The sequence below is a fragment of the Cnephaeus nilssonii genome (genome assembly GCF_951640355.1).
Source record: "Cnephaeus nilssonii genome assembly, chromosome: X".
Taxonomy (NCBI): domain Eukaryota; kingdom Metazoa; phylum Chordata; class Mammalia; order Chiroptera; family Vespertilionidae; genus Cnephaeus; species Cnephaeus nilssonii.
Window position 1 is genome coordinate 14429152 of NC_137071.1, and position 26606 is coordinate 14455757.

The 26606-nt window shown below is 39.4% G+C and overlaps 1 long non-coding RNA gene across 1 annotated transcript in view; it reads right to left on the reverse strand.

Annotated features, from left to right (window-relative positions):
- The window catches only part of LOC307096174, a 238014-nt gene extending 217180 nt beyond the window's left edge, over window positions 1-20834 (reverse strand). The window contains exon 1 of the long non-coding RNA XR_013813245.1: window positions 20736-20834. This is a non-coding gene — a long non-coding RNA (uncharacterized lncRNA). The remainder of the gene's footprint in view (window positions 1-20735) is intronic.
- Window positions 20835-26606: the final 5772 nt, after the last annotated feature.

The window sequence follows — 26606 nt, forward strand, 5'->3', positions numbered from 1 at the left end:
CTTTTTGTGAAATGTTCTTTCATGACCCCAGAGGTACTTCGAATTATGAATTGGTTCCAAATAAAGAATTCTTTAAAAATGCTCTACAATAATAGCACTAAAAGGCATTTTTTACATTAGCCACTTCTCTCCTCCCACCCCCACATTTAACAAATTAAGAAGTTCTGAAAAGTTAAATGACTAGTGACACCACTAATATTCCTCAGGTTTGTAATGACAGGTATAGGCAGGAACCCAAGGATCCTGACACCCCATTGTTTGAATTAGTTTTCATTATTTTGTACTAAAAATCCTGATTCTGCACTCATAGGTACAGGAAACCATTTCCACAATATCCAATAGGGAAATGCTGTGTGCATGTGCGTGTGTGTGTGCATGTGTGCATGCGTGTCTGTGTCTAATTACCAGAAGAAGAAGAAAAAAACCCTGGAGTCCGTTTCTTCCATTGTTATATCAACCTCATGTTAACCAATTCAACGATATTTAAATAAAAAACCTGTATCTTCCTAAAGAATTGTTTTTTACTAAGTTGTGGCACATGAATAGCTACATTATCAGGTAACACTATTTTGTAGAATTCTATTTACCAAAAGAATTTAGCTGGAAGGTATATATCGTTTATTCCATATTTACTGATAAATATGGTTCTGGAAACATCCTATCTAATAAAAGAGAAACATTCAAATTGACCGTACCTCCCCTACACCCACAAGCCACCCCCACCAGCCAATCAGCAGCGAGTATGCAAATTAACCCAACAAATATGAAGGTGGCCACAGAGCTGGAGAGAGAAGGAGGCTTGGATTGCCCCCATCGGTGGGGGAAGCCAAGCTTTCCACCCACCCTGGCCTGCCCTGGCCTCCACTCAAGGCTACAAAGTTTCAATTATAGAAGATAAATAAATGCCAGATACCAGGGCTTTCACATGGGTTGCTGGGGGGGCGTGGCTGGCCTGCAAACCACCACACACCCCTCGCCCAGGCTGCCCCACACCCCAAGGGAACCCCCACCCTGATCCGGGATACCCTTCAGGGCAAACCAGCCGGCCCCCACCCATACACCAGGCTTCTATCCTATCTAATAAAAGAGTAATATGCAAATTGACCATCACTCCAACACACAAGATGGTTGCCCCCATGTGGTCAAAGATGGCTGCCCCCATGTGGACACAAGATGGCCGCCACAGATGGCCAGCAGGGGAGGGCAGTTGGGAGGGACCAGGCCTTCCAGGGAGGGCAGTTGAGGGCAATCAAGCCTGCAGGGGAGGGCAGTTAGGGGTGACCAGGTCAGCAGTGGAGGGCAGTTAGGGCAATCAGCCTGGCAGGAGAGCAGTTAGGCATCAATCAGGCTGGCAGGGGAGTGGTTAGGGGGTGATGAGGCTGGCAGGCAGAAGCAGTTAGGGGCAATCAGGCAGGCAGGCAGTCAAGCAGTTGGGAGCCAGCAGTCCTGGATTGTGAGAGGGATGTCTGACCATTTAGGCCCGATAATAGGATCGGGCCTAAATGAGCAGTCAGACATCCCTCAAGGGGTCCCAGATTGAGAGGGTGCAGGCTGGGCTGAGGAACATACACCCCCTCCCCGCCCCCATGCACAAATTTCGTGCACCGGGCCTCTAGTATCCAATAAGAACTTAGGAATTGTCATGCAGTTTGGATTTTCTGTATATTACCAAAACTCTATGTTGTCTCAATAGGAATCTTAAAGGAAATATTATGAGAAAAGGCATGATTTTTCTCCTGATCTCATATTTAGAAGTAAAAGATGTAGCCTTAAATACACTATCTCACCATTTTCCAATGATGGAGCTGTTTTACATGGATTAATCAGTGCTTTTTAAAAAAAATATTTTATATATGCAATGCCTCTGGTAATATTTGATAAACCTCTCACTGCTATTTTTCACAAAGATGATGGATTGGTTTGTTTTCTGTAGTCACAACCCTTAGGAAGTGTCTGGCTAGCATAAGTAAAAATTTGAAAGACTAAGGGGAGGATAACAGGATCAAGGAATAAAAGCATATGACATTATACACTGAGTGGCCAGATTATTATGATCTCTGAACACAATAATCTGGCCACTCAGTGTATATCCTATATAATAAAAGGCTAATATGCAAATTGTCCCCTCGACCAGGAGTTCGACCAGCAGGCAGGCCGGCCAACCACCCATGTCCCCTCCCCCTGGCCAGGCTGGCCGAACCACCCATACACGAATTCATGCACCGGGCCTCTAATATATATATATTGAGTGGCCAGATTATTATGCGTTCAGAGATCATAATAATCTGGACATTCAGTGTATAGTACAGGAAGGAAAGCCAGTTCCAAGGATGGTAGTGAGAAGAAAGTGGGGATCTGGGTTTAGTAGGCAGCCCAAAATAGTACCATTTCTCGCCTAATCATATGTTTGCAGGGTGGAACTTTAAAGTGTAAGAGCATGAGTAAATGGAAATAAATTAGGAAGCATTGATATGTGTCCTTCATTAAAATCATGATATTCATTGTTCATCTACTATTTGTCATGGCAACATCAACTCCCTATAGGTATTTAATGATTTTTCTGCAATTTATCAGATACTGTGACTCTTTTTCTCCATTTTGTGGATGGATTCCTAAAATTTATTGCATGTCAATTATTTAAGAAAAATAGTACACATGCACTGACATCTCTGCAAGCCAGGACACATATGTACTGCAGCAATTCTGTATGTATTGCCTGTGATTGTGAGTTAAATCAAAACACTCCTTTTGTGCCTTGGCTGATGTGGCTCAGTTGGTTGGGTGTCAGTCCATGGACCAAAAGACTGCCAGTTAGATTCCCAGTCAGGGCACATGCCCAGGTTGTGGGCTCAATCACTGGTAGGGGGTATGCAGTAGGCAGCCTACAGCCAATTGATGTTTCATTATCACCTCTCTCTCTCTCTCTCTCTCTCTCTCTCTCTCTCTCTCTCTGCCTCCTCCCTCACTCTCTCTTTCCCTCTCTCCAAAAACCAATAAAAATATGTTTAAAAGACTCCTTTTGAAAATAACTTACTTAGCATCACATTAATAATCATATTTTCAAAAGGGTGATGTCCAAATAATTTTGAGAAAAGGGCATTTTGTGTCATTAGGGAAGTGCTCTTTTAAAGCATCAAACCATTATAGTTAGCAACTGTCACTAAGAAGGTAGCCATCTGTCATTATGTATTTTCAAAAGGAATATTCATTAACATTGCTTAAGTGAACTGTTAGCTTTTTCACTCTGGTTTAGTTATTATATCTACAATTGGTAATTAGCACAAAAACTCACTGGCAAATTCTAATATCGAATTTTAAAATTTGGTTTTATTTCAAATACTACTTTGATTTATTTTAATGAAAAAAAAGGAGGAACTACAAAAACTTTGTTTTTTCTCATCAGGAATATTGCCTAGTTTATGCCCATGAATATGAAAAATCTATAAGTTTTAGCATTTACAGCTTCTAAAACTCACTGCCAAATTGGAGAAAAATTTGGGTGTATTACTTTAGCGTATAGTGCCAGCAAGAAAAATTCTATTTTAGGAATAATAATAAAGTAGATAAAAGGGAAAATATTATGTAATTGATTATAAGTGCAGTCTTAACTTCAAACAGGGTGGGACAAAAGTAGGTTTACAGTTGTGAAAAAGGAAACAAAGTTTATTCTTGTATTATTATTCATTTATTATTGTCCATATGAACAACTGTAAAACTACTTTTGCCCCCTCTCTGTATAGAAAACAATTTTTAAGATGATTATAATATATCCAATTATTTCCTTTTAATTATGGGATATAAAATGGTTCATTTCTTTGCCTTTAGTACTTGTGTTGTTGTTTTTCTTTTCATTTGGAAGTCATTTGCTATTCATTCTATTCATCTTTTCCCCATTTTATACCCTTAAGATAAATTTTAGACATATAATAAATTGCCCACTAAATAGTTGGCCTTGTCAAACTGATAGGCAGGAAGGGAAAAAATTGTTTGGTTCTAAAAGTCCATTTACTTATTAATGATAGGCTAGGTTCATATATCTTCTGTGTTACTTCATCCCAGGTAGAGAGACCTGGAAGAAAGAAGCAGAATGAAAGCTAGGTTTTTGAAATGCTACTTAAAAATCTCTCTATGACTTAGATTCCATTTGTTGTAGAAATGGCTTTTGAAATATATAACTTCTATTTTATGAAGAGGTTGGAGAAAGGCAAACCAGCAGATCCAGTAAGCATACATCCTGTGGTTACACATGGGACATAACAGAAAACCTATCCATTATTTAATAACTGAGATTTGGAGCAAAATACTTCATCTTCCTGAATCTTAGTTTTCTTATCTAAAAAGGGAGTTAAAAACAACTACTCCATGTTGTTATTTTGAGGATACGCTATATAAAGTACTTAGAGTAGCTAGCACAATTGGCATTATATAATTAGTAGTAATAATGTTATTATTATCATCACAGATGATACAAATATTGGATGATGTTTATAAATATCCGTTATCTAACAGACAATATTGTATAGAGCTAAGAATTCCCATATAGCTTTGCTCTCTTTGTTCTGAAGCTTATCATTTTATGAATCACAAGAAATTTTATGTTTGTCTTCGTGCTTTGTAATTGATTTTATATTCACATAACCATTTTTGCTAATTGATTCATTGTCAAGTATTTAGGGATCGCTCATTCTGTTTCTAATACTGCCCTCCTTGGCAACAGGGCACAAAACTAAACAAACTAAGAATTACTGGTGTATCTTTTCTTATTTAGTACATCAACATGATAAATATCTTCCCAAAAATATTCAAGTAAAAAACAAACAACAACCCAGCTAGATCATAAGTGGTCTCACAGCATATACTAGCAATCCTGACAGATCACTATTTTTGGAATGCAGACAAGATTATCTGATTTTGCCACCTGGCTGCCTACATCCCGCAGCGATTCTCACTGATTTTAGAAGCAAGAGCGAAACCTTGAAGGCCAAGACTCAACTTATCTTCTCCTTGACAAAGAACCAGTCACACCATCTTCCCATTCCTCAAAAATTGTCATCCTCCCTCCTGCCACAAGGATTTGCACATGCTAATCCTTCTAACTGAAATGCTCTTTAGTTTTTCAACTAGCTCACTCATATTCATCTTCTGATATTAACTTAGACATTATTTTTCTAGTGAAGTCATCACAGTTGATCTACCACACTCAATTCCAAAAATTTTCCCTGTCATAGTATCATATTCCTTTCTTCAGAAAAAAAGCCATAACAATTAGATTTCCATTAAATAAGGTGTGTGTGTAAATCAAAATGTTTTCAGATGGGGGGGGGAACCAAGATGGCAGCGTAAATGCCTGCACTCACCACCTCCCACACCACATCAAAATTACAACTAAAATACAGAACCATCATCATCCAGAACCACCAGAAAGTTATCTAAATGGAAGTCCTACAATGAGAGAAGTAAAGAAGAAAGCACACTGAGACTGGGAGGAGGGCTGGAGGCATGGAATAGGCTGGTCAGGCGCCCACGTGTGCTGCCTTTTTAGTTGGGAGGGAGATCATCTCTGCAGAGGCTGCCTGTGAGGAGCAAGTGGTCCCAGCCCCACACCAGACCCCCAGCCCAGGGGCCCAGAGCTGTAAAAACCAGTGCAGATTAGAGCTGAGTAACACAGAGGCTGCTGAAGACCCAGCTGTTCCTCTTAAAAGGCTGGCACCAAGAACTGAACTTACAAGGTCCTGCTTCCTCTGAGCTCCAGCACCAGGGTGAGGCTCTGTGGGACACATTTATCTGGCATCAGGGCAGGAACTTGTGTGGGGGGGGCTTTCTCCCAAATGGAGGTACTCACAGGGATCACTGTTCCTGTGCTGAGACCTCCCTGATCCCAGGGCTGACTGGCAGCCATTTCTGTTTGCTCTGCCCTGGTGATTCCATAAGACCCTGCCTCATCCAATTTACAATCCCATCCAAGATGCCTGCAGCAGCTTTTGCATATAAATGGTCTGTTCTTAAAAATCTCAAACAAGCTGCAGCTGGGTCAGGGAGCCCCACACCTATCAATAAAAGGCCCAAGACCCAGCACCAGCACCAGCCTGCCTTGCTTCATAGCTGGGCCTCATCTGGGCACTTCCAAACCCCATACAAAGAGGAGGAATCTGCAGATCTCTCTGTAGTCCTGCTGGGTGGCTCCAGTCAGTGGCTGACTTTACTTCTCCCTGGAGACCCAAGGGCCAGTGTACCCAGTGGTCAGTGTCAGACCATACCAGATTACAACTCTACACATCCATAAGTGACACATTCAAGGGGAAGACTCAGTGAGCACCAAAGCCCCACTGAAGCAAGTCCTGCCCCATAAGGGTGTCTCCTGTGCAATAGATCTTCCAGTGTAGACACAGCTGGTCATCACAGCCAATTTTCCTGGAGGTCAATTCCTCCCAGTGATACCAACAGCAATCAAGTCTCAACTACAAAAAGACTGTGCTCACATCCCACAAAGGGGTGTACCTAGAGTTCCCAGCTCCAGTGAGTGGGGATGCTGAGCCACTGGACACTATAGGACATCTACTACACAAGGCCACTCTACCAACTCAAGGAGCCATAGCAGCTCTACCCAGTACATAGAAACAAACACAGGAAAGCAGCCAAAATTCAGAGACAAAGAAACATACCACAAATGAAAGAAATGGAAGAAAGCAAACTACTGGATATAGATTTCAAAACCACAGTTATAAGGTTACTCAAGAATCTTCTAGAAACCTCCAAGGGAGTTAGTGAAACTTTCAAAGATCTTAGTGAGAATGCCAAACACATGGAAAAGGACCAGTTATAAATTAAGCATACACTGACTGAAATAAAAAAAAATAATATACAGGGACTCAACTGTAGAGTAGAGGATTCTGAGAATCAAATCAATGATTTGAAATATGAGAAAGCAAACAACACCCAACCAGATGAGCATAAAGAAATAAAAATCCAAAAATATGAAGATAGTGTAAGGAGCCTCTGGGACAGCTTCAAGTGTACCAACATTTGCATTATAGGGGTGCCAGAAGAAGAGAGAGAGCAAGATATTGAAAACCTATTTGGAGAAATAATGACAGAAAACTTCCCCTACCTGGTGAAAGAAAGAAACTTACAAGTCCAAAAAAACACAGAAAGTCCCAAACAAAAGGAACCCAAAGAGGACTACACCAAGACACATCATAATTAAAACTAGAGGCCCAGTGCATGAAATTTGTGCATGGGGGGAGGGGTGGGGGTGTCCCTCAGGCCAGCCTGCACCCTCTCCAATCTGGGACACCTCGAGGGATGTCCGAAGCCCGTTTAGGCTCGATCCTGGTGGGATCAGGCCTAAATGGGCAGTCGGAAATCCCTCTCACAATCCAGGACTGCTGGCTCCCAACTGCTCGCCTGCCTGCCTTCCTGATTGCCCCTAACCGCTTCTGCCTGCCAGCCTCATCACCCCCTAACCACTCCCCTGCCAGCCTGATTGATGCCTAACTGCTCCCCTGCCAGGCTACAAAGTTTCAATTATAGAAGAACACAAACCCCAAAAGAAATGGCTGCCGGCCACAGAGCGAGCAGGAGGCTTGGCTCCGCTCCAGGCTTCAAAGTTTCAATTGTAGAAGGTAAATAAATTCCAGATACCAGGGCCTCTGCTTGGGTCACCATGGGGCGTGGCCATCCTGAAAACCACCACAGGCCCTTCACCCAGGCCGCCCCACAGGGCTCCTTGAGTTGGTAGAGTGGCCTTGTGTAGTAGATGTCCTATAGTGTCCAGTGGCTCAGCATCCCCACTCACCGGAGCTGGGAACTCTAGGTGCACCCCTTTGTGGGATGTGAGCACAGTCTTTTTGTAGTTGAGACTTGATTGCTGTTGGTATCACTGTTTGCCCCTAACTGCCCTCCCCTGCAGGCCTGGTCCCCCCCAACTGCTCTCCCCTGCAGGCCTGGGTCCCACCCAACTGCCCTTCCCTGTAGGCCCAGTCACCCCCAACTTCCCTCCTCTGCTGGCCTGGTCACCCCTAACTGCCCTCCCCTGCAGGCTTGATTGCCCCCAACTGCCCTCCCTTGCAGGCCTGGTCCCTCCCAACTGCCCTCCCCTGCTGGCCAACTTGTGTCCACATGGGGGCAGGATCTTTGACCACATGGGGCAGCCATCTTGTGTGTTGGAGTGATGGTCAATCTGTATATTACTCTTTTATTAGATAGGATAGAGGCCCAGTGCATGGGTGGGGGCCAGCGGGTTTGCCCTGAAGGGTATCCCAGATCAGGGTGGGGGTTCCCTTGGGGCGTGGGGTGGCCTGGGCGAGGGGCCTGTGGTGGTTTGCAGGCCGGCCACGCCCCCTGGTGACCCAAGCAGAGGCCCTGGTATCTGGAATTTATTTACCTTCTACAATTGAAACTTTGAAGCCTGGAGCAGAGCCAAGCCTCCTGCTTGCTCTGTGGCCGGCAGCCATTTCTTTTGGGGTTTGTGTTCTTCTATAATTGAAACTTTGTAGCCTGGATCAGAGGCCCAGGCCAGCCAGGGCTGCAGAAGCTTTGCTTCCTCCATTGCCGGGGGAAACCCAAGCCTCCTGCTCTTTCCAGCTCTGTAGATGCTGCCATTTCTGTTTGGATTTGTTTACCTTCTATAATTGAAACTTTGTAGCCTTGAGTGGAGGCTTAGGCCTGCAACAGGAAGTGGAAAGCTTGGCTTCCTTTGTTACCAGGGAAACCCAAGCCTCCCTCCTGCTCTCTGTGGCTGTAGCCATCTTGATTGGGTTTATTTGCATATTTGCTCCTGATTGGCTGGTGGACGTGGCTTGTGGGTGTAGCAGAGTTATGGTCAATTTGCATATTACTCTTTTATTAGGTAGAATGCCAAGGGCTAAAGACAAAGAGAAATTCTTAAAAGCAGCACGAGAAAAGTAGTTAGTTACCTACAAGGGAATGCCCATACAACTGTCAGCTGATTTCTCAACAGAAACTATGTAGGCCAGAAGGGAGTGGCAAGAAATATTCAAAGTGATGAATAGCAAGGACCTACAACCAAGATTACTCTACCCAGCAAAGGTATCATTTAGAATTGAAGCTAAGATAAAGACCTTCACAGATAAGAAAAAGCTAAAGGAGTTTATCACCACCAAACCAGTATTATATGAAATGTTGAAGGGTATTCTTTAAGAAGAGGAAGAAGACAAAAAAGAAAAAGATCAAAAATATGAACAACAAAATGGCAACAAATACATATCTATCAACAATTAAACCTAAAAATCAAAATAAATGAATAAGAAATCTAATGAACATAATAAACTGGTGAATAAAATAGAATCAGAGGCCTGGAAATGGAACAGACAGATGATTCTCAGAGAGAAAGGGGGTGGGGGGAGCCGGAAGAGATTAAACAAATATCTTATATGCATACTAGAGGCCCGGTGCATGGATTCGTGCACCGGTGGGGTCCCTTGGACTGGCTTGTGCCCTCTTGCAATCCTGGACCCCTCGGGGGATGTTGGAGAGCTGGTTTCTGCCTGATCCCCACAAGCCAGGCTGAGGGACCCCACTGGTGCACGAATCTGTGCACTGGGCCTCTAGTATGCATATAAGATCTTTGGTTAATCTCTCCCCACCCTCCTCTCTCCCCGCTTCCCTCTGAGATTCATCAGTCTGTTCCATGTTTCCATGCCTGTGCATTGAGCATCTGCCCCCCTGGTTGTCAGTGCACATCATAGCTACCAGACTTTTGGCCGGTTGGCTAGTTGGCAAGTCAGCCAGTCACTTAGGCTTTTATATATATAGATAGGCATTACCTTTGGATACAGACAATAGGGTGGTGAAGGCCTGGAGCAGGGTGGGAACCAGGTGAAGGGAGGCAATGGGGGAAATAAAGAGGGACATCTGTAATCTCAACAATAAAGAGTTTTTAAAAAATGTTTTCAGATATCTAAATTTTTAAATAGGAGCTCTATATCTCAGATAGTATATCAAGATGAATTTGCATTATTTAATAACAATTAGCATCACCTGGTGAATGGAAACAAAAAGTGGTATATCTATGCATTATAATGTTATTCAGCAGTGAAAGTAACTGAAGTACTAATACATGCAACAACATGGTTGATCCTCAAACCATTATGCTAAGTGAAAAAAATCTAAACACAAGAGACTACATATTGTAGGATTTCACTTATATGAAATGTCCAGAAAAGCAAATTTAAAGAAACAGAAAGTAGATTGGTGGTTGCTTAGGGCGAAGTGTGATAATTAGGATTAACTGTAAGTGGGCCTGAAGGATCTTATTGGAGGGATTAGAATGTTCCAAAACCAGATCATGGTGATAGTTATATCATTTGGTAAAGCTACTAAAAAATCACTGAAGAAGCATTAAAAAAGAAAAGTTAAAGATTGGGAAATATAATGGAAGTAATGCTATGCATGTGAAGCATTTTGTACATCAGGCAGAATAAAATCCACAGTAAACCTTGGCTCTTGGTATTTTTTTATAAACAATTCCACTGTTCATATGTGCATATGAGCTTTGCCACTAAATGTCAACATCTGATGAAAACAAATGTTACTTCTTCAAAGCTGATGCTCTCTCCACTTAATTCTTCATAATAAAGGTGTTTCTTATGTACCATAGCAGTGGAAGATAGAAACAAGAATTAGCTCTTGCCCGGCCAGTGTGGCTCAGTGTTTGAGCGACAACCTATGGTTTGATTCCCTGTCAGGGCACATGCCCATGTTGTGAGTTTGGTCTCCTGTGGGAGGCGTGCAGGAGACAGCCAATTGATGATTCTCTCTCATTACTGATGTTTCTGTTTCTCTCTCTCTCTCTCTCTCTCTCTCTCTCTCTCTCTCTCTCTCTTTCCCTTCCTCTCTGAAATCAATAAAAATATATATCTTTAAAAAGAATTAGCCTTTATGATTGTCTTGAAGGAGAGAAGGTAGACATGTATTCATTTAACCATAATACAAAATGAATTATGGTTGGAACAAGGAAAGTGGTTATGCTTTTTTTTTTTAATCTTTCAATGCACCAGCTAAGACTAAATTGGAGCAACACTGTATTTAAATTAAGCCCTCTAATACATACACACATATGGACGTATATTCATTCATCATACATACAAAATTATGTTCATTCATTAACCATATGCATGACACTCTCAACAACACCTGTCATCATTATTAGTGATATTAACATAGATATTAATTTTTAAATTAATGTAGTTAATTCTTTAATGACCCTGCCTCTCAGTTTCTTGACCTCCTTTCCTTCCACGAAGTTCTGCTCAGCCAATTATTCCATAATCATACACTTAGTCATTAGCAATATATGCTTGCTCATCCTATAGTAATATGAGTTTCAAGCATTTCACTCTGTAAAGATTACTCCCTTTAGTGCCCTGACGTCAAGAATTCTTTGACCGTATAAGGACCAACAATCTATTAATGCTATTAGGTTTTATGTTTCTCACTCCTCTAAATCCACTATAATATCCTTACTTTCCTACTTAGTCAGATTATATACCACAATATAACATTATTAATTCCCTTACATGCACTCTCAATTTAACCTTCTAACTTTTTCTTTCAATTCCACTTGCCTGAAATCTTGAGTTGTAACAGTTTGAGGTAGGACCTGAACTATGACAATGTTGGTTGGGGTTTGCAATAGATTGGAAGTAGTCACTAAAATAAGGAGAGGAATTATGATAACAAAGCACCAGAAAAATATCTGACTCAACTACTACCCTGATTAAGAAATAGTCTATGACATGTGTCAGAAAAATAAAACATGTGGAGAAGACCCAAATTTCTAAAGAATTTTTTAATTTTGCATCCTGGTCAGTCTAAAAACCTCAATAGCCTAGTATTTTAACAAATAAAAGCCAACTAAAAACTAAATTTGCCTTTTTAAAAAGGAATAACTTAAAGTTATTTCTCTTAATGTTGCACAACTTGAGAAATATGAACATGTTCTGAAAAGTCACCAAAGCAAGAACATAAATCTAAGATTTAGTCTCAAATGTACACTATTAAAGATTATAATGTAACTAGAGGCCCGGTGCATGAAATTCGCACACTCGGGGGAATTCCTCAGCCCAGCCTGCACCCTCTTGCAGTCTGGGAGCCATCAGTTGGACATCCTTAGTACTGCCGCAGAGGCGGGAGAGGCTCCTGCCACTGCTGCTGCGCTCATGCTCACCAGCCATGAGCCTGGCTTCTGGCTGAGCAGTGCTCCCCCTATGGGAGTGCACTGACCACCAGGGGGCAGCTCCTGCATTGAGCGTCTTCTCCCTGGTGGTCAGTGCGCATCATAGTGACCAGTCGCTCTGCCATTTGGTCAATTTGCATATTATCCTTTTATTATATAGGATCATTTTCATTTCTATTTGCTGTCTCCCAGGGGTAAGAAAATACTGGTTTCAAGTTCTGATGTGTGTTATCTAAAAGACTGTTAGTACAGTTACCATATAAGTATTTTGCTAAATCTCAGAAGCTAGCTAAATATATTTGTTTCTTGACATCTAGAAATCAGCCAACAATGAGTTAGTTCCATCTGCTTTAGGCTTGTGCTGCATAATGAATGTCATTCAGTGACAGCTTAATTCTGTTGTGCTGATTATCTCAAACCTGAATTTTATGGCAATGCAGACTTGCTCTCTCGTTTACCTTTTTATGCCTGATAGAATGTATAATTACAATTGGGATTAGCCTAATCCATTCTCTGCCTAATGAGCTGAACTAATATTAAAACCAAAATGGATAGGAATTCAGCATATTTTAACTTTTCCTCACTCTGACACAGTTTTATTTTTACAGCTTCACTTAGCTTGATCCATTACCATCCTCCCTTTCATTCTGGCACACAACCTAAATTAATTCATTTTACAATCTCACAAGTTGAAGTCAATGGTATTTGACCTGAGATAAAAAATGTTATGATTATTAAGCCACAAGAAAGCAAGTGGTAATTTTAATTTCAGTATTTGCATAATAATGCACATGTAGCGAGACCATTTTGATAATGATTTATCTTTGGATGAAATAGTTTCTCTAAAGGAGAATGAATAAAAAAAGTCTGAAATGGTTGAAACAGATTAGCTTTAATGTTGATATTAAAACTCATAACATATTACTGTATAAATTCCACAGCAAAATTCACATCATAATAATGTACTTCTGTTAAGAGAAATCACTTCTTTTTTTTTCTGTTGCACCCATCTCTTACAAAATATGAATCTAACAAAAAGGAAATCAGAAATTGGTCACTTATAGAAAGCATTAGAGTTCTGGAATTGAGCCAAAGAATGTCTATCTAATGAACATATATATACTATGTAAAGTGATTATCTAAGTATGACACAAATGACACTAATACATGTAGTGTTTGTTTCCAGTCTCAAATAAGTTTGGTCTACTTGTTCAGATAAGATAATAATACATACAGAAAATTCAAGGTAATATAATGGAAGATGCAGGGGACTAAAACAGGCAAAACAAGAGAAAGCATACAATAAATAAATAATCAACACATTAGGTGAGATTTTAAAAAATTTAACTACATGGAAATAAATATTAGTCACTGTAGTTTCACTTCAGGTAATGGTTGAGTAGGTTCTTTCAGAATGACCTTCCCGCAGAAAGCCATTGTAAAGTTGGGTGAAAAAATTACTTAAAGGCACTGAAGAATGGCCCAAATTAAATAAAACCTGAAGGAAATGAAAGCACTTTGAGTAAAATTTCTGGGTAATAAGGCTTCTTCCCTGAAGGCACCCCAATTTTTGTGAGACTGCTCGAACTAAAGGAGAACACTGCAGTGTTACTGGCTGTTGGAGTCAGAAGTCAGAGTTTGGGTTTGCCAGAATAGCTGAAAAGTGATGGGGAAATCTGAAAGGAGGGAGCCATAAAAAGGGGAGTTCTCAAATATACATGTAAATTCTGCCTGAATGTGTTATGAGTTGGGGAGCATACAACATCTGAAAGGCAGAAAGAACTGGACCATTTCAGCTACTGCCCATCATGGAGGTAGGGATGGAGGGGTGTGATATGGGTACGTATAGAGTTGGGATTCAAACAATTCAAGTTACTTCCAGCTGGAACAAGAATAACAGAAATATATCAGAATCCAGAAATATCTACATCTCAGTGTGCATTATATAATAAAATCTTACTAATTATGTGTGTAAAGAGAGACGTTTGACTCAAGAAAAAGCTCTAAATGTACTGAAAAAAAAACACAAAAAAAAACTACAACTAACATTATAATTAATTAGGAAATACTGGATGATTTTTCCCTAAGATTGAGAAGAAGGCTGAGTCTGCTCTCCATTCCTGTACTGAAATTACTAGTTAGTAGAGGGGGCAGGGGAAATAGAAAACATCAAGACTAGAAGAGAAGTAAAACTGTGTTTATTTACAGGTGACATGATTATTTATGGGGAAAACCCTAAGAAATCCACTTAAAAACTACTACAAAAATAAGTGATTTGCCTGGTTGGTGTGGCTCAGTGGTTGAGCATAGACCTATGAACCAGGTCACAGTTCAATACTTGGTCAGGGCACATGCCCTGGTTGTGGGTTGTGGGCACCAGGCTCCATCCCCAGTAGGGGGCGTGCAGAAGGCAGACGATCAATGTTTCTCTCTTATCAATGTTTCTCTCTCTCCCTCTCCCTCCCTCTCTGAAATCAATAAAAAATATATTTTTATAAAAAACAAAATAAGTGATTTTAACAGTCTCAGGTTATAGAATTAATATACAAATAAACTAGCAGTAAAAAAATAAAAAACAATAAATATACTTATAATAAAGTCAAAATACTTAAAATAGTGATAAATGTTTCTAAAAAGACTGAAGATTTCAACCATGAAAACATAAAATGTTGTGGGGAAATATTAAGACTTGAGAAAGTGAAGAGAGATATCATGTCATTGGGATTAGAAAAGTTAATATTGTTGAGTTGTCAAGTCTCTCCAAATTGAAATATAGATTAAATTTAATCTAATTAATAATATCAGCATGATTGAAATGTTGAATCTGAAATGTATGTGAAGATCTAGTGTACTTAAAATAAACTTAGAAAAATGTAACTACATTGGAGAGCTTAAACTACCTGACTTAAAGACTCAATATAAAGTTACAGTAATCATTGCATAATGATAGACAATAGTTCAATGCAATAGAACAGGGAATGAAGAAACAGACCCTCACTTATACAGATAATTGATATTTGACCAAGGCATGTACATGTACATGGGCGCATGTATACACACACACACACACACACACACACACACACACACACACACACACACATCAGTGGGAAAAATAAAGTATTTCCCACAAATGGTGCTGGAAAAACTAGGATATGAAAAATAAATAGCCGAAACTGGTTTGGCTCAGTGGATAGTGTCGGCCTGCGGACTCAAGGGTCCCAGGTTCGATTCCGGTCAAGGGCATGTACCTTGGTTGCGGGCACATCCCCAGTAGGGGGTGTGCAAGAGGCAGCTGATCGATGTTTCTCTCTCATCGATGTTTCTAACTCTCTATCCCTCTCTCTTCCTCTCTGTAAAAAATCAAAAAAAAAATATATATATATATATATATATATATATATATATATATATATATATAAATAAACCTTAATCCTTACCTCACAACCTCCACAAAAATCAATAAAATGGACCACAGACCTAACTGTAAAAATACTATACATATAAAACTTCATGAAGAAAAGGTAGGAGAATATCTTCACTAACTGGGCGTTAGCAACGGTTTCTTTGCCAAGACACAGAAAAAAAATAACTGTAATATATTAAAAAATTAAAATTCAGATTTCATCAAAATTGAAACTTTTACTCATAAAAATATACAAGAAAATTAATCGGTAAACTGCAGACCTGGAGAAATTATTTGCAAATTACAAGTGTGACAAAGTATTGGTATCCAGAATATAGAAAGAATTTCCTAAACTCAAAAATAAAGATAAAACATTGAATAAAAACAGGCAAAAATATTGAACAGGCGCATCACAATGAGATATACATAAATAATGGAGAAAATGGAAAAGACTGACATCTCCAAATATTGGAGAGGCTGTGGAACAAATGAAGCAAATCAAATGCAATGCTTTTTGGTTTGTAAAATAATACAACCATTTAAAAAACTATGTGGCAGTTCCTAATAAAGTTAATTGTGCATGTGTACTATGATGGAATAATTACAATTTTAAGTATTTCCCAAAAAGAAATCCTTAAAAATGACCACTAAAAAAGATTTGTACAAATATGTTCTCATAATATCCCCAAACTGGTTGCAAGCCAAATGTCCATCACAGGAGAATGGAAAAACAAATTGTAGGGTTTCACTCCATAATAATGAAAAAGAATGAACTGATACACTCAACATCATGGACATTACAATGAGCAAAAGAATCTGAACACAAAAGGTTATACTCTATATGATTTTACTTATATGAGATTCTAGAAACAAAAAAAACTAATTTATTAGGAAAAATAAGAAAGTAGTTGTTAGGGTTCTGAGGAGTTGCCAGGGAACAGGCATGAGGAAAATTTATGGGATGATAGAAATATACATCTTGATAGAGGTGTGAGTTTCATGAGTGTATGTAAGTGTATGTATTTGTCAAATTTATCAAATCTCATAGTTATGACCTTTGAATTTCAGGATATGAAAATTTCAACACACACAAAGAATGATAAAAATATTGAACTGGCCCTAACCGGTTTGGCTCAGTGGATAGAGCGTCGGCCTGCGGACTGAAAGGTCCCAGGTTCGATTCCGGTCAAGGGCATGTACCTTGGTTGTGGGCACATCCCCAGTAGGGGATGTGCAGGAGGCAGCTGATGGATGTTTCTCTCTCATCAATGTTTCTAACTCTCTATCCTTCTCCCTTCCTCTCTGAAAAAAAAATCAATAAAATATATTTTAAAAATAAAAATAAATTTTAAAAAAGTTTTCCTTTAAAAAAAATATTGAACTGAATTTGAGAATCGAAATTTTCACAGTGGTGTGGTTTAACAATTCTGAAACTATTTCACATGTATCTAGGCTTAAGAAAATGGGTTAGCCAAAACCGGTTTGGCTCAGTGGATAGAGCGTCAGCCTGCGGACTGAAGGGTCCCAGGTTCGATTCCGGTCAAGGGCATGTACCTTGGTTGCAGGCACATCCCCAGTGGGGGTTGTGCAGGAGGCAGCTGATCGATGTTTCTAGCTCTCTATCCCTCTCCCTTCCTCTCTGTAAAAAATCAATAAAATATATTTTTTTAAAAAGAAAATGGGTTAAAATATTGAAGATACTGGGAGCCTGTGTAGTTTTCCACAGAGGTTGTGCTAATGTACACTCACAGTAACAGTATATGACAGTTCTTATTGTTCAACATCCTCATCAGGATAGCTATTTCCTTCCTTTTTATTCTAGAAGCAAGCTGAATGTTAGTCCCTACCACACATTTGGTCAGAAGACTTTGTGTAGGGAACAGCTTTCATAAAGCATAGAGCTTAGAACACATCTCTGGAATGTGTCAGCATATAAGCGATAACTAGAAAAATCAATACATTTGAATGAGAAAGAGCTATCAATAGGATAGAAGGACAAACAGGGAGAGCAGCCGCATGGAGACTAAGTTAAAACAGAGTTTAAGGAAGAGCTGACAAACAGCACTGAAGCTGGGAAAAGTCTCATAAATTAACAATAAAAAAGTGTGATTTGGTGTTTAGAAAGCCACTAGTTTCATTAGTGAGATGAGAGTAATGGATTCAGGGTGAATGCGTGGAGCGATGGAAAGTGTGTTTGGTGTAAGTCAATTCTTTTGAATCGAGGAACTAATGAGATGTGTGAAAAGAAACTTGGATATGAAGTGAAGGACAGATTTAGAATATAATTGAGGGAGAAATTTGGCATCAGAGGATTTTTTAAAGGATATGTTCAGTTATTTATATGAAGACAAAGAGCGAAAAAGAGATAGAGATTTTAAAATAGTTAAACAGAATTTTTAAAATTTCTATAGATAATTGGAGGATATAGGATCTAGATGACAGTTCAGGGGTAAGAGTAAGAAGGCCCAAGGCAAAATTATGAGAACTAAGATTTATTTAGTACTCAGTATGTTCCCAGCACTATTATAACCATGTTACTTATAGTTCTTAAAATCATTTTATGAAAAAATACTGTTGTCCTCATTATATAGGTGAGGATACCAAAACACAGTCATACAGGAAGATCTCCTCAACTCAAGATCCTTAATTTTCTCATATTTGCAAAGTCTCTTTTGCATATAAGGAAACATCCAATAAGGGGTCTCTCTTTGTTTATTTTTAAAAATTATCTTGCCGGCCCTAGCCAGTTTGGCTCAGTGGATAGAATGTCAGCCTATGGACCAAAGGGTCCTGGGTTTGATTCTGGTCAAGGGCATATATCTTGGTTGGATTGCAGACTCCTCCCCGGTTCAGGCCCTGATCAGGACGTGTGCAGGAGGCAACCAATTGATGTGTTTCTCTCACATTGATGTTTCTCTCTGTCTTTCCCTCTCTCTTCCACTCTCTCTAAAAATCCTCAGGGGAGGATTAAAAAGATTATCTTGCCAAATCATTCACATTTACTCAACTACAGGAAATTGAATCAGCTTATCCAGTTCTGGAAAGAATTTTGCTGTGATTTTCAGTTTTACTATTTTAAATCTAATGGTTACTTTGGGAAAACCTGGCATCTTTATGATATTTCATTTTCCAGCAATGAAATAATAGCTTTCCACTTTTAAGGTCTTCCTTTAGGTTTTTCAGTAATCTTTCATTGTTTTCTCCATAAAGATTGTGCATTTATATTGATATATATATATATATATATATATATATATATATATATATATATATAGTAATTTTAAATACATTTTTGCCATAACTTTGTTTTTGTTAAATTTATCTTTATTGTTGAAAGTATTATATATGTCCGCCCTTTTTTTCCCATTGACCCCTTCCACCCTACACCTGCCCCACCCAGGCCTTCACTACACTATTGTCTGTGTCCATGGGCTATGCATAGAAGTTCCCCAGTTAATTTCTCCCTGCCCACCCACCCTCCCTCTAAAATTTCTGTCTGTTCTGTGCTTCTATGTCTCTGGATCTATTTTGTTTGTCAGTTTATTTTGTTCATTAAATTCCACACATGAGTGAGATCATGTGATACTTGTCTTTCTCTGACTGGCTTATTTGGCTTAGCATAATACTCTAGGTCCCTCCATGCTGTCTCAAAGGGTAATAGACCCTTCTTTTTTATAGCTGCATAGTATTCCATGGTATAAATGTACCACAACTTTTTTATCCACTCGTCCACTGACGGGCACTTGGGCTATTTCCATATCTTAGCCATTATCTTAAAATGATTCTTACTGGTGTATAAGAAACTGTTAGTTTTGTTAGTTCTTCATTTATACAGCAAACTTAATCCACTGACAATAAATAAAAGTTTGTCAATTAATTTTTTTCTATTTTACTCAGTATGCAAACACTATCTGCAAATTATAAATACCCATACCTGTTTTGTTTAGAATTATTCAAATATCCTATTTTTATCACATCTTATTGTAGTCATAAGCACTAGCAATTTAATAGAGAATAATACATGAGATATGCTTACCATTTTTGTGACTTAAACAAAAATACACCTTACATGTCATTATGATTCATGACATTCATGACAATCTTCTGGTTGATATCCCTTATCAGGTTGTGAAACAGCAGGGCACATGGACAGTACCAAGAGGAAAAGGCTATGTAGGACTTTTAGCTTTCTTCCCAACTGTCATTTTTCCTTTTCTTGACAAAATCCCAGTTTTTTGTTTATTTGTTTGTTTGAGTTTGTATTTTAAAGGAACAGTCACAACTATGTTTTTAGGGAAAGAGGGACCAGCTTGCTACCCTATGATTTATTGCAGTGAATAAATTATTGTAGCCCCTTTGCTTTCATTACTTATGATTTAGATTTACGTTTACAACCCAATCCTGACATATGGAATCAGCTGAGTGGATTTAGGAGATGTTTTGCCAGTCCTTTTTTTAGTGTTGTGTTAACCAGTGTCTACTTACAAAAAGCACAAACCTCTTAAAGTTGTGTTGTTCTCCAAAGGCTTCAAATACCAGCTTGTGGTTTTTTATCCAAATTTATACTTACCCTCAGTGGAAGGTTTAGTCTGGTACAAATTACTCAGTTATCTCTTGACACCCATGTTTGTGCATAAAATGTAATACCTCTATAAACTAAAAACCAAAAGCCTCATTTATTTTAGTTTTAATATTTAACTATAATTTATGTAATTTCATTTGTTTTAAAAGCAAACACATCTTTTATAAACAATGTGACAAATTATACCCTTGAAACAAAAAAAAAATGTTAAGTTGAAAAATATAGTAACACCTGTAGAAAATGTGTTAAAGGTGATAAAATTGCAATCTCTCAAACAATAAAATTATGCCTAATGAGAAAACACGATTCAAGTTTATTAGCTAATTATAGGAATAAAAAATAAATGCATTACGCTTATAAATGTATGGACTATCTATCTTAATAATAAAAGCCCAGGATTGTAACCAAACGCTGACCATCCGGAAGTCAGCGCTGGGTAGCCCAGCTGCAGCCTGGCGACCCAGCACTGACTGCCCAGGTGGCTGAGACCCAGAGAGAGAGGCAGGGTCTGATCTGCAGCCTCAGTGGAAGCTATTGATCAGTGTACTTACCTCTCTCTTTCTCTCCCTATTTCTTTCTGATCTTAAACAGCAGCCAGGCTTTTCTTTCTCTCCGGGCTGCCACAGGGACTGCTGTTAAGCCACTCCTCTTTGATCAGGCCCAGAGATAGGCCTGGAGATGCTGACTGGCAGAGGAACCGACCAATCAGAACCAAAGGTGAGTTCTGTGGGGAACCAATGGCTGCCTAGGAGGCGGAGCTTTTGAATCTGACTGGCTTAAGAACCGACCAATGAGAACCAATCTAGGTGCTATGCAGAGCCAATGGCTGCCTAGAAGGTGGAGCTTCTGTTGCTGACTGGCATAGGAATTGACCAATCAGAACCAAAGGTGGGGGATGTGGGGAACCAATGGCTGCCTAAGAGGTGGAACTTTTGATACTGACTGGCATAGGAACCTACCAATCAGAACCAAAGATGGGTGCTGTGGGGAACCAATGGCTGCCTAGGAGGTGGAGCTTCTGTCACTGACTGTCATAGAAACGGACCAATCAGAACCAAAGGTGGGTGCTGAGGGGAATCAATGGCTGCCTAGGAGGCAGAGCTTTTGATGCTGTCTGGCATAGGAACTGACCAATCAAAACCAAAGTTGGGTGCTGTCAGGAACCAATGGCTGCCTAGGAGGTGGAGCTTCTGTCACTGACTGGCATAGGAACCGACCAATCAGAACCAAAGATGGGTGCTGTGGGGAACCAATGGCTATCTAGGAAGTGCAGCTTTTGATGCTGACTGGCATAGGAACTGACCAATCAGAACCAAAGTTGGGTGCTGTGAGGAACCAATGGCTGCCTAGGAGGCAGAGGTTTTGATGCTGGCATAGGAACTAACCAATCAGAACCAAATTGGCCAGCAGAGGAAGGCAGTTAGGATCGATCAGGCTGGCAGGTAGAGGCAGTTAGGGGCAATCAGGCAGGCAGGCAGGTGAGCAGTTAGGAGCCAGTGGTCCCAGATTGTGAGAGGGAAGTCTGACTGACTTCAATAAGAGTCACAATATTCCCTTTATTGTTAATGGCTGAAGCTACACAGAATGTGACTTAAAACTATTTTTACATGCATCAAGGGCTTTAATTAAATTAACTACTTTTTGATAAAATTGTTTCACTGCCTCGATTCTGTCCTAAGTAAATACTAAAAGTTGCAGGCCATGTACCTACACACAAACACACACTTAAATATCCTTCAACAGAAAAACAGTTCAATATGGATAGATTGAGATGACAGAATATGAATTGGATATTACAATCCTATCTAATAAAGAGGGGATATGCAAATTAACCATCACGCCATCACAAATATGGCAGTGCCCATAGCCACAAGATGGCAGCACCCAGTCCCCTCAGCCCCGCCAGAGTCACCCAGTCCTTTCAGCCCAGCCGGGGGGGGGGGGCAGCAGATGCACAGTGTGGCTGGACCTGCCCTCAGCCCCCCAGCCACCCAGGGCCGGCCCAAGGTGCAGGCAAGCCTCGGATGGCGGCTGCACAGCCGCCCAGGGCTGCCTGAGGCTCAGGTAACCAGGGCCAGCTGAGGCTTGTGCTTCTGGCAGTGACAACAGCAGAGGTGTGATGGGGCATCACCTTCCCCTAATCGTCGGGTTGCTTCCTGCCCCTGAGGGTTCCCAGACTGTGAGAGGGGGCAGTCCAGGCTGAGGGACACCCCCTCCAGTACATGAATTTTCATGCACCAGCCTCTAGTATTTATAATATACACTGAGTGGCCAGATTATTATGATCTCTGAACGTATAATAATCTGGCCACTCAGTGTGTGTGTGTGTGTGTATTATATATATATATATATGTATGTATATATTAAAGGTCCAGTGCATGAATTCGTGCATGGGTGGGGTCCGGCCAGCCTGGCCAGGGGAAGGGGACATGGGCAGTTGGCTGACCTGCCTGCTGGTCGAACTCCTGGTCGAGGTGACAATTTGCATATTAGCCTTTTATTATATAGGATATACACTGAGTGGCCAGATTATTATGCATTCAGAGATCATAATAATCTGGCCACTCAGTGTATGTATTTCTAATTTTCTTCCTTTATGAGATCGTTGACCTTGAACCAGTTATTTAACCTCTTTTTCTCAATTTCCTTATATGTACATGGGAATGTTGACATATACCTCAGAGATTTGTTGTACAGATTGCAAATACTTATAACAATTCTTGTCACACAATAGGCTCCCTAAAAGAGTTATCTAGTATTTATTCTCATACACTGAATTAGCACAAGTACTTGGTGGGGGGAGACAATTAATAATTCTTTAATCCTTATACTAAAAAAAAGCACTTTAATTCTTAGAACTTTGAATGCTGAAGAGTGTACACCAATAAACATAAGGGATCTAACTTGTAGTATTGACCAGTTTTTCCTCAAACTTTAATGAGCATGTGAATCACCTGGGGATCTTGTTAAACTATAGAGTGTGAATCACTAGCTCTGGTTTGGAACTTGCATTTCTAATAAACTCCCAAATAATAACAATTCGACTGGTCCATGGTACACAGTATGAGTAGTGAGTGTACAGACTAGTGGTCAGCATAGGCTGCCAGCCAAATCGAGTCTGCCATCTATTTTTGTTAATAAAGTTTTATTGGAACACATTGTGTATTCCTCTATTCCAATATTGTTTATGGAAGCTTTCAGGAGATACAAAGGCAGATGTGAGTAGTTGTGACAAAGGTCACAAGATCACAAGGTACACAGAACCTGAAAAATACTCTGGCCCTTACCAGAGAGTTTTCTGATCTCTGGTATAGACATCATGCTTTATTAGTATAATAGGAAAATAAAATCATATTTTCAACATTTTTAGAACACAAAAGGAAGAATTAATGGATAGCAAACATAATATTTAGATTAAACTCTTGATAGCTAATGGAGTCTTCTTCTCAGAAGCTTTGATTACTTAGTTTGAAATAGGTTGAAAGAGCACTAAACGGACTTTGATATTGTACATCTATGAGTTCTGAATTATTGTCTTTTAGACCCTTATTCAGCAGTAAGGGAAAACATAATTGGCAGAACATAACTGTCTCACCCTAGGGGTTATTACTTTTACCTCTTTATGTTCTCAGTTTGTGTGTGTGTGTGTGTGTGTGTGTGTGTGTGTGTGTGTGTGTGTGTAAGAGTTCTCTGAAACTTAGTTTTCAAAAAAATCTCGATTTACTCCAAAATGAAGGAAGAAAATTTGGATCATGTTAATTACCATCTTTCCCCTGTTCCCACTTCTCAGTTTGAATAGTGATATTATTTTATTTACATAATTGGTCACCATTATAATTTTGTTTATTTTTCTTCAATGTCCTACCAGGTATATGTTTTACATATATTGACAAATAAATACATCCTAATATTAATTTTTACAAAAGTCATAATGATAACTAACTCCTCTGCTGCTTTCTATTTTTCACTTAATAATATATGGTGGAAGTCATTTTACTACTATACCTATAGCTAAAAAACCTTCTCTACCATTTTTTTCAGTATTCATTTGTATGGACAGGAATACTGTTGTTTATTAACCAGATCCTTATGATGCACAGTTTTTTTTCGCCAATGTTTTGCTATTATGAAAAGAAGTAGCAATGATTAAATAAGTATTTAGTCCTGATTCCTCATCTTTTTTAACCCAGATTAGATATTGAAACACTCCTGTCTCAGCTTGCATTCTCAGTTCCTGTTCTTGCTGAGGTTTCACACCTGAGTAGACTCCTTCAGTCTTCTTGGTTCTTTCTGAGATCAAGAGCTCAGATGCTGGCCCAGCCAGCATGGCTCAGTGGTTGAGCGTCAACCTGTGAACCAGGAGGTCACAGTTCGACTCCTGTTCAGGGCACATGCCTGGGTTGCTGGCTCAATCCCTGGTTGTGGGATGTGCAGGAGGCAACCGATTGATGATTCTCTCTCATCACTGATGTTTATATCTCTCTCCCTCTCCCTTCCTCTCTGAAGTCAATAAAAACATGTTTGAAAAAAAGAGCTCAGATGCTGTGCACTTTCTCCTATGCCTGAACTCCACTGCATTTGGCATGCCTTTCATTGATCTTATGTGTTAGGTTTCTTTTCCTTTTTATTGAATTTATTGGGGTGACACTGGTATGCAGGTTCCATTCTACAACATATCATCGTACATGTGTTGTGTGTTCCCCACCACAAAGCAGGCCGGTCCATTACCATTTATCTCTCCTATATCCTCCTCCACCTCCCTAAATCCACTCTCCCCCCCGAAATCACTACATTGTTGTCTGTGTCCAAAAGTTTTTCCCGTTTTGTTTTTATTTTGCTCAATTCCTCCAACCCCCAACACTGTCCCCTCCCTGCAACAGCTGTCAGCCTGCTCTCTATCTATGACCCCGAATAGTAACAGCGATCTTGAGAAAGAAGAACAAAGTTGGAGGAATCACACTACCTGACATCAAACCATTATACAAAACCATAGTAATCAAAACAGCATGGTACTGATATAAAAACAAACATATAGATCAATGGAACTGAATAGAGAGCCCAGAAATAAACCCATTTCTTTTTAGTCAATTAATATTTGACAAATGAGGCAAAAATATACAGTGGGCTAAAGATAGACTATTCGCCCGGCCAGCATGGCTCAGTGGTTGATCATTGGCCTATAAACCAGGAGGTCATAGTCCAATTCCTGGTCAGGGCACATGCCCAGGTTGTGGGCTCGATCCCAGGTGTGCATGAGGCAGCCAATCAATGATTGATTCTCTCTAATCATTGATTTCTCTCTCTCCCTTCCTCTCTGAAAACAATAAAAATACATTTTTTAAAAGATTTCAGTAAATAGAGTTGGAAATATTAGACAGATACATGCAAGAAAGAAAGAAAGAAAGAAAGAAAGAAAGAAAGAAAGAAACTCGACCACCTTCTTATACCATACACAAGAATAAACTCAAAATGGATTAAAGACTTAAATGTGAGACTTGAAACCATAAAAATCTAGATGAAAACTTAGGCAGTAAAATCTCTGACATTTCTCTTAGCAATATTTTTCTGATATATCTCCTCAGGGAAGGGAAAAAAAAGAAAAAATAGACAAATGTGACTACATCAAACTTAAAAGATTCTGCACAGCAAAATAAGGCATCAAAAAATAAAGACAACCCACTGAATGGCAGAACATATTTGCCATTACATCTGATAAGGGGTTAATACCCAAAATTATAAAGAACTTATAAAACTCATCAAAAGTCAAACAATCCAATTGAAACATGGGCAAAGGACCTGAATAAACATTTCTCCAAAGAGGACATATAGATGCCAATAGGCATATGAAAAGATTCTCAACAATAACAATCATCAGAGAAATGGAAATGGATAAGGGTTTAAAGGTCTCATAGATCTGAAGAATAAAAAAATAAAATTTGATTTTGCATTTTTGTCTCTAATTTCTCTTTTTTCTCTTAGATAATTACAGAGGATAGAAAGAAGGAATCCTACTTTTACACCACCACTTTCGAAGCAGATTTTCAGATCACTATGATTTTCAATGATATACAAAATCTCACTTGCTTGTTACATGTGTTTCAGACAATAACTGTAGCTGTTTCATTAGCAAGTGGAGGAAACAATTGTCCCTTTAAAATCTCTATTTCTCCCATCCCCGCTTTTATCTTTAATAAAGAATATTTAATTAGTTACCGGACAATATAAATATAATTGATATATACCCGGATATTTAAAAAATAATTGAATAAGTGAGAACATATTTAGGATGGATGTGGAGGATGGGACAGGTAGGTCTGTTTTGTTTTTCTCTGAGTATAGGAGTGAGTGAAGGAAGGAAGGAAGGAAGGAAGGAAGGAAGGAAGGAAGGAAGGGAGGAAGTGAGGGAAGAAAGAAGAAACTGA